This window comes from Theropithecus gelada, chromosome 9 (assembly GCF_003255815.1).
Source record: "Theropithecus gelada isolate Dixy chromosome 9, Tgel_1.0, whole genome shotgun sequence".
NCBI lineage: Eukaryota > Metazoa > Chordata > Mammalia > Primates > Cercopithecidae > Theropithecus > Theropithecus gelada.
Window position 1 is genome coordinate 65,561,770 of NC_037677.1, and position 9,241 is coordinate 65,571,010.

Genomic DNA, 9,241 nt, shown 5'->3' on the forward strand with positions numbered 1-9,241 from the left:
CTGGGAGGCGGAGCTTGCAGTGAGCCGAGATCGCGCCACTGCACTCCAGCCTGGGTGACACAGCGCGAGACTCCGTCTCAAAAAAAAAAAGATAAAAATAAAAAAATAAAAAAATAAAAAAAAAAAAATAAATTAAAAAAAAAAAATAAAAAATAAATAAAAAATACAAAAAACTAGCCGGGCGCGGTGGCGGGCACCTGTAGTCCCAGCTACTCGGGAGGCTGAGGCCGGAGAATGGCGTGAACCCGGGAGGCGGAGCTTGCAGTGAGCTGAGATCGCGCCACTGCACTCCAGCCTGGGCGACAGAGCGAGACTCCGTCTCAAAAAAAAAAAAAAAAAAACAAAAAGGCTGTTTTCAACTTCAAAAAAAAAAAAAAAAAAAAAAAAGAGAAAGAGAAAATAAGTGGTAGTTATCATTATTATGGAACCAGTTTAACCCAGACTTTGTTATATTCTCCAGACCAAGATCTCCTTTTGGTTCTGTTCCCACCTTACGCACTAAGTAGGTTACACACATAAGAGTTCCCAGAGCACACTACATTTAGTCAATGTAATGTGTCTTTAAGACTTTTAAAATAGACATTAGCGATAACATCAAATACACAAAAAATAACATTTTGATAAATCTGTACTAAATACAAACACTAGGCCAGAGAATACTTCACTTGAATTCTTGGCATCTAAGCTTACTGCTTTCCCCTTCTTCCAAAAAAAAAAAAGTTTTGGCTTGCAGTAATTCAGTCTTTGGCTGTGAAAAACTGAAGGATATTTTCTCCAAAGACCACTGCTTTTTGTACAAGATTTTCAGAAAACAAGACATTCCAATTTGAATTTCCAAAAAGTCAACAAATACCTTTATCAGGATGCATTTTTCATTATAAAAAGCAATTCATTTTAATCTCTCAAAATTCAACACTATCATTAAAAGCATGCTTTCTCTCTTGTATCAAGATTATACTGCTAAAAAATTATTAGGAGTATATAATCTAGTCATTGCAATCAGCCACAAAAATTAAAATTCATATATGTAGACAAGTAATCTGGGTATGCCAGAGGGTGTCATGGGATCTGCTTTGAAAGTGGTTTACAATTTGATCTCTGTCTCTCCTATATTCTTTTATATTTTTAAATTGAAGTGCTTTAGAAATTCAGACTTGTAATTAAGATAATCTTTATCATTCAAACCCTATCTCCTAAAAAACAGCCTGTCAAGGAAATAGAAAAGGTATGAACAACATGGATTTCGAAGATGTGGCCTCTTTAAATGGTAACAGCCTTTTTACGAGATCACGAAAGAGGCCAATGACCCCTGAAAAACCCAACTGCAGGGGAGAAAATCACTGAGTACCACCCAGCCAAGGAATCAGAGACAACCAGAAACAAAATAAGGACTCCTTCCGGCAAGACCCTGATTTTTATCACTCTTGGCTCCACTATTGAAACATAAACTTCTTTTGTGACAAACTAAGTTGTCCCAAGAGCCGAACTCATGGAGTAAGGGTAGCAAGCTTATCCTGAAATTTGTGGAGGCAAGGGGAAGAGAATGTAGTCCACTCCATTAAATAGGTCCACATTTAAATATGGAATTACCTCAAAGACCTCTGGAAATTAATTTCTTTTTTGTAAACATTATTAAATGATTTACTTCCATTTTTAGTGCTTCTATCATAGAGTATTCAATTCATACAAAAATGTGTGTGTGTCTGTGTGTGTGTGCATGCATATATATATATATATATTTTTTTTTTTTTTTTTTTTTTAACAGGGTCTTGCTCTGTCGCTCATGTGTATCAAGGATCACTGTAGCCTTGACCTCCTGGGCTTAAGTGATCCTCCCACCTCAGCTTCCCAAGTAGCTGGGACTACAGGAACGTGCCACCACACCAGGCTAATTTTTTCTTTCTTTTGTGAAGACTCACTATGCTGCCCAGGCCACTCTCAAACTCCTAGCTTCAAGTCATCTGCCCTCCTGAGCCTCTTAAAGTGCTGGGACTACAGGTGTGGGCCACCATGTCCAGCAAAAATGTGTATTTTCAAATAAATACTCACATGAACTAAAATATTTCCAGCAGTCAAATCTCCCCTGTGTACACTCTTCCCTAATTCTACTTCCATTTTTCATTTCTGATAAAAATTGATATTTCAATGCCTCTCAATATTCGTTTTGTTTTTTTTTTTTTTCAGACAGGTCTTGCTCTGTTGCCCAGGCTGGAGTGCAGTGCTGTGATCACTAACTATAGCCTTAAACTCCTAGACTCAAGTGATCCTCCCATCTCAGCCACCCAACTACAAGCACAGGCCACCATGCCTGGCTAAGTTCTTTTTATTTTTTGTAGAGATGAGGATTGATCTCACTATGTTGCCCAGACTGGTCTCAAACTCCTAGCCTCAAATGATCCTTCTGCCTCAGCCTCCCAAAACACTGGGATTACAGGCATGAGAAAGTTACTTTTATTCTAACCTGGAATGTCTTCAAGAGTCCGTGAAAGTGCTGCAGAGATAGCTTCATGATAAAATGATATGAGAAGAAAATAAGACTGGAGACCCTGTTATTAAGCATATATCATTGGCCCAAGAGGGGAATCATGTGCAATTAATGGACACCATCCTGTGAGTTCTTACTGTCATGGAAGGGAAAAACGAAAAACCATTTCTGTGATGTAAAACATTACTCAATCAACAGCTCTTTACACCAGAGAGCACCAAGACCCCCAAACAACAACAGAACATTATTTTGGTCAGGCACGGTGGCTCACGCCTATAATCCCAGCACTTTGGGAAACTGAGGCAGGTGGATCACTTGAAGTCAGAAGTTCGAGACCAGCCTGGCCAACATGGTGAATCCCTGTCTCTACTAAAAATACAAAAATTAGCCGGGCATGGTAGCGCCTGCCTGTAATCCTAGCTACTTGGGAAGCTGAGGCAGGAGAATCACTTGAACCCAGGAGATGAAGGTTGCAGTGAGCTGAGATCACACCACTACACTCCAGCCTGGGCCACAGAGCGAGACTCTGAAAACAAAAAAAAAGGAAAACAATAGAACATTTTCCCCCACAAAACGTCTTTGTGACAAGGGAACTACAGAGTATGCGATCCAAAATTATAGGCCAGGAGATAATAACCCAACTAAATTTTTAAAATAATTACCTTGCTTAGAGAATGAAAAGCTGGCTTCTTTTTTTTTTTTTTTTTTTTTTTTTTTTGAGACGGAGTCTCGCTCTGCCGCCCAGGCTGGAGTGCAGTGGCCGGATCTCTGCTCACTGCAAGCTCCGCCTCCCGGGTTCACGCCATTCTCCTGCCTCAGCCTTCCGAGTAGCTGGGACTACAGGCGCCCGCCACCGCGCCCGGCTAGTGTTTTGTATTTTTTAGTAGAGACGGGGTTTCACCATGTTAGCCAGGATGGTCTCGATCTCCTGACCTCGTGATCCGCCCGTCTCGGCCTCCCAAAGTGCTGGGATTACAGGCTTGAGCCACCGCGCCCGGCCTAAGCTGGCTTCTTAAAGTGTAAGGGTTTTCTGTAGAGAACTGGCGGGTGTGGTGGTTCTTGTCTGTAATCTAAGCATTTTGGGAGGCCGAGGCAGGCAGATCACCTGAGGTCAGGAGTTCAAGACCAGCCTGGCCAACACAGTGAAACCCTGTCTCTACTAAAAATACAAAAATTAGTCAGGTGTGGTGGCACACGCCTGTAATCTCAGTTACTCTGGTGGCTGAGGCAGGAGAATTGCTTGAACCCGGGAGGCAGAGGTTGCAGTAAGCCAAGATCACACCACTGCACTCTAGCCTGGGAGACAGAGACTCAAAAAACAAACAAACAAACAAAAAACAAACAACAAAAAACAAACAAACAAAAAACTAGTATTGGGGGGAGGGGGGAGGGATTGCATTGGGAGTTATACCTGATGTAAATGACGAGTTGATGGGTGCTGATGAGTTGATGGCTGCAGCACACCAACATGGCACAAGTATACATATGTAACAAACCTGCACATTATGCACATGTACCCTAGAACTCAAAGTATAATAATAAAAAAAAAACTAAATAAATAAATAAATAAAAAGAAATTACTTCTAAATAATTCCTGATTTTCACACCCATATTTTCTTACGAAAAACAAGATTGATATCAGGGGTGATTAGTTTTTTAAAAATATGGTTTGCACAGGAGGGAATTGAACAATGAGAACACTTGGACACAGGAAGGGGAACATCACACACTGGTGCCGGTTGTGGGGTAGGGGAAGGAGGGAGGGATAGTGTTAGGAGATATACCTAATGTAAGTGACGAGTTAATGGGTGCAGCACACCAACATGGCACATGTATACATATGTAACAAACCTGCACGTTGTGCACATGTGCCATAGAACTTAAAGTATAATAAAAAAAACTTAAAAAAAAAAAAAAAAAAACTAGTATTGATAGCAACATGTCAGAAAGATCCTCTCTCACCTATATCCGTCCTTTTTCTGGATTCCCCCAAAATCCTCTGGGCAAAAATGCTTAATTGATGTAACGATCCAGCCTGCATGTTAATTTAAAGTCATATTTCAATTCTTTCCACTACCAGCAGTGGCCAAAAACGTGGTATTTGCACACATAGAGCTAGTTGCAACAGACTGATTTCATAGTCCCTCCATTCAGCTCCACAGAACTTAAAGGCTCTTGCACTTGGCTGAGAAAAACAAGATTTAGAACATTTATTTTAAAAAGGCAGCACCCGGCTCAGTTTCCTCCAGCAACTAAGTTCTACCTCTAAAGGAAGAGTAGGCAGGCAACTGCTTGCAGTTCCTAGATAGTTTTCTACCACAGGAAGTGTAAGAGCCCTCGGCACATGTAAAAGCTGTTCAGGGAAACTCACTAGAATGCCAGCACATTTAGTCAATGGCTCCTTCCATATGTAAAACACCCCTCTGCCCTGCAGAGAGGAAGGGGGAAAAGGGGGGGAAAGGGCCAAGAAAAGGGAAGGGAGACGTTAGAATGGACATAGAACGGTCCTTCCAAAGACAAGAAAGGCATAAAACACATTAGGAGGAAGTAGAAGAAAAAGCATGAGAAGGAAGAAAATGCCCAAAAAGAAAACAAAAAAGGCCAAAAACGAAAGAAGGGAAAGAATTTTATAGTAAAAAACTGAGGAAGGGGAAAAATTACTTACAGTAAAAACTGAGGAAGGGGTTCGACATCTATAGTAATAAAACTAGAATATTAAAAGACAACTGAGATCAAAAGGCCAAAGACTAAAAGACCAAGGGGAGAGGGGAAATCAAATGTGCTGGAAAGGAAAGATACGGACGCTCAGAAGGTGGGGGAGGGGAGACAAATCAGATGGGAGAAGGAAGAGAAACAAAGGGCAGGGACAGTGGAGACCCAACCCTCCCACCCATCCATTCTGGAAGACCAGCCCGGAGAGCGATAGTTAACTCTCATTAAAATGGAAAGTGGCAGTCCCAGAGTTGTAAGCCTGGACTCCTCATCTTTGCAAAGAGAAAAGGACACTGTCTGCCATTTCCCGTATATCTTGATTCTGAAATTTGATTGAAACTACAACTTAGCTTTAAAGACAGAGAGGTTGACAAGCTAATTAAAACCCCTTAATTGGGGAAAAGGGGGACCCCTATGACCAATACCGATAAATCGGGAAACACACCAAAAACCACCTAAGTCTTTTGATTCTTGGTTTGATTCACCTAAGTCTTTTGATTATTAACTCATACTAATCTCCTTATTTCCGTACCTATCTACATGTACCCCTGCCCCTGGTTTAATTGTAGTCATAAATTCGTAATATGCTCCAAATAACCGTTGCCCTAACTGGTTAAGAAGCTCCTTTTCCATATTTTTTCGTATCCTGAGGCCTAATTAAACCATTGCTTTTATTTTACTTTATATTGGGGGTGGGGACGCCGAGCACACTCAGGTCCAGGGGAGACCTGGGGCTGCTGCTATACAGCGCCGCTCTTCCCAGTGGCGCGCGCGGCTCACCCCGCCGGCCCAGGTCTGTGTACCTAATCCTGTTCTCGCTCCAAGGTCTTAAAGCACTTTTCAAACATTTCTTCAAAAACCGGTCATTACTAGGACGTATTGTGCAGCTCGTTTAGTGCCCCAGAGTGGAACCGGGGCGGAGGGGAAGAGGCACCCTAAGAGACGTATGCAGAAAGGTTGGTTAATTTGGGAGAAGGACGAGTTGGGGGCGCGGGAAAGACTCCGAGGCTGAACCTTTAAATGTTCTTTTGGAGACACTTTAGTTTTTAGTGGATCAGAAATGCCCAGCGTGGGTTTCTCGTTCACGTGGAAAGATTACCAGCGCCGGCCAGTCCCCTTCCAGACCACTTCTTGTAGAATATATATATATATGGAGAGAGAGAGAGAGAGAGAGAGAGAGAGAGAGAAGAGCCCGGGGCGAGCGAGGGAGGACCGGAGCGGGGGAGAGGGAAGGAGGGAAGCACAGAGAGGGGAAGAGCATTTTCTCTCTGGGGGCGGTAGATTGCGCGGCAGCCTCCTAGCCCTCGGGCGAGGACCAGGCCCCTCACGTGCTGCACGACTAGCCCCAGCACCAAGCTCCGCGCACCTCCCACCCTCAGGGCCCGCTCCGGGATCCCGCCAGACGGGGACTGATGGGATCGCAACGCCAGCGCGTCCTGCGACCCAGTGGTGCTCACAAATGAGTTTCTTAAATGCCATTTTGACAGAACACACTCTACTCCGTATTCCCTTCTTCCCTGATCCTTAACAACTCCAAGCCAACTCCTAGCAAGACTCCACCACTGCCTCCACTCCAAATGTTTCATCCCTGGAGCCGTCCTCCCACAACTCTCGGGGAGACAGGCGCCAAAGCGTTTCCCCAACAACCTGTCTCTCATATAAATATGGAGGGAGGAAGAAAACTTGTTTAGGGGGTACGCTTGAGCACGGGACAGCCCGGGCTCCCCACTCACAACTTGCACAGACTCTAGCCTCTCCTTATCCCGAGGCGCCCGGACCTCCCACTCCGCAAAGGGGCCAGGGAAGCACTGGCACATTCAGCCATCTCCCCCAAGCCACACTTGCCCTCCCCCAGCCCTTTTTCAGCGCAGCCCGGGGTCAGAGCCCCAGTCGCCCCCGCTGCCCCCCACCCGGCGCTGTGTCGGGGCCTCCCGGGCGGGTGGCCGAGACCTCCGGCCGGGGGCATTGTTTACCTCCAGCAACAAAAGCGCCCCGAGCGTCCCGGGGTGGGGGGTCGCGGCGGGGAACGAGCCCACCCCTGCGGCCGCGGGAGAGCCAAGGACGCAGAGCCCTGGCCAGTCCAGCCCGCGCCGAGCGCCGCCTCCCAGACCCCCCTCGGGCCTCGGCGTCGGAGTCCTCCCTCCCCGCACCCCTACCCTCTGCCCCGGCCCCAACTCACCGCTGGCCGGGTCACACTCCCAGGGCAGCGCACGGCCCCCAGCTCCAAGCCTGCATCAGCCCTCGGGCAAACTTTCCAACTCGCGCTCCTCCCCACAACTTTGGAGCCCGGGGCCCCGGCGGGCGCGAGAGGCGCGGTCGCGTAGGGGAGGGCGCCTACCGACTCCCAGTACAGTCAAGGCCGGAGCCCCCGAGGTGGGGAGTCGGTTCCCAAAGGTCCACAGTGGAGAGGCAGGTAGGGCTGCATGACTTGGGCGGGGCAGGGGGGTGTCCCGGGGGGCAGACCCGGGAGTAGGGGGGCCAGCGGCTGCGCGCACAAAGCGGCGCCGGAGCAGACTGCGCGGCCACTCCCCGCCAGGTCAGCCCCCCGGAGCAGCAGTGTCTCCCCAGGACAGACCTCAGGGAGTGAAGCTGAGGCTCTGCCTTCGCTGGACCCTGCACAGTTGAGCGACAGGCAAAACGCGAGCTGGATTTACCCAAACTGGAGCTGGAATCCCTCCTCGACTCCCTCTCGACCCCCTCCTCTCCCCCTCGTTCTCCACCTCTCTCAACACACACACACACACACACACACTCTCTCTCTCTCTCTGTCTCCGAAGAAGTAGTAGAGAGGTGTCAAGATTTTGTCATTACCTTTTTTCCCAGGAGAACTCTAGAAAAAGTTTTTAGGATCTCTAAATTGCATGTTTATAAACGTATGAAGAAGGTGCCAGGTCAGAGATGACACCATTGAGCAATATCTAGGTCGCCAGCAACGGAAAACCGCCCTCAACACCAAAGAGAGAAACCAGATGAGGGCTGTGTTCCCTGACTCTGGGCTGGATGTCTGCAAAGTTCATCATAATGTTTCTGTTAGCTATTTGGCCCTGGACCTCAGTGGTGGTCGTATGCACTTTATGAATGAAGAAATGAAAGTGCGCCGGGCGCGGTGGCTCACGTCTGTAATCCCAGCACTTTGGGAGGCCGAGACGGGCGGATCACGAGGTCAGGAGATCGAGACCATCCTGGCCAACACGGTGAAACCCCGTCTCTACTAAAAAATACAAAAAACTAGCCCGGGCGAGGTGGCGGGCGCCTATAGTCCCAGCTACTCGGGAGGCTGAGGCAGGAGAATGGCATGAACCCGGGAGGCGGAGCTTGCAGTGAGCTGAGATACGGCCACTGCACTCCAGCCTGGGTGACAGAGCGAGACTCCGTCTCAAAAAAAAAAAAAAAAAAAAAGAAAAAGAAATGAAAGTGCAAGAAGAGCTAAGTTTTCCGAATGAGGAGGAATAACCAGTGGCATTATGCCAGAATTAAGACTGCCTAGGGCATCTGAATTTTTCTCTAAATGTTTGATGGCTATTGCTTCTTCCAGCAGTCATGACACAGACAAGGGAATCCAGGACTTTAATGGGGTCACTGTGGTAAGGAAAATGCTGTTCATGGAATCTTCATTCCTTCCAGGTCAAACTTCAAGTGAAGAGAAAGGATTCAGTCCCTCATTGCCTTTCACACCATTCTACCCCCATTCTGCACTTAGATTTTATTCTTATACACATAAGCATAACCAGGCTGTTCTCGGAAGGATTCCTAAACTTTTAACCTTCTTCACTGATTGATTCATACAAATGTATTCTTACACTACAATGTAGGCATAGAAGAGAATTTACCTCCTACACAGAAAGAACAGAGATTCCAGGCTGGCAGAGCAAACTGATGACTGCACTCATGTTTTCAATGGCACAATCAGACAAAGTACCTTGGCTGAATAAAATCAGAAATGTGGCATTTGAAATCAATCTTTTTTTTTTTTTTTTCCTTGAGACAGAGTTTCACTCTTGTTGCCCAGGCTGAAGTGCAATGGCGTGATATTGGCTTACTGCA

General features: G+C 46.5%; 1 protein-coding gene across 1 annotated transcript in view; it reads right to left on the bottom strand.

Annotated features, from left to right (window-relative positions):
* TET1 (tet methylcytosine dioxygenase 1) overlaps positions 1-7,759 on the bottom strand; it is a 144,605-nt gene extending 136,846 nt beyond the window's left edge. The window contains exon 1 of the mRNA XM_025395915.1: positions 7,377-7,759. The gene's annotated coding sequence lies outside the window, so the exon portion shown is untranslated. The remainder of the gene's footprint in view (positions 1-7,376) is intronic.
* Between the last annotated feature and the right edge of the window lie 1,482 nt (positions 7,760-9,241).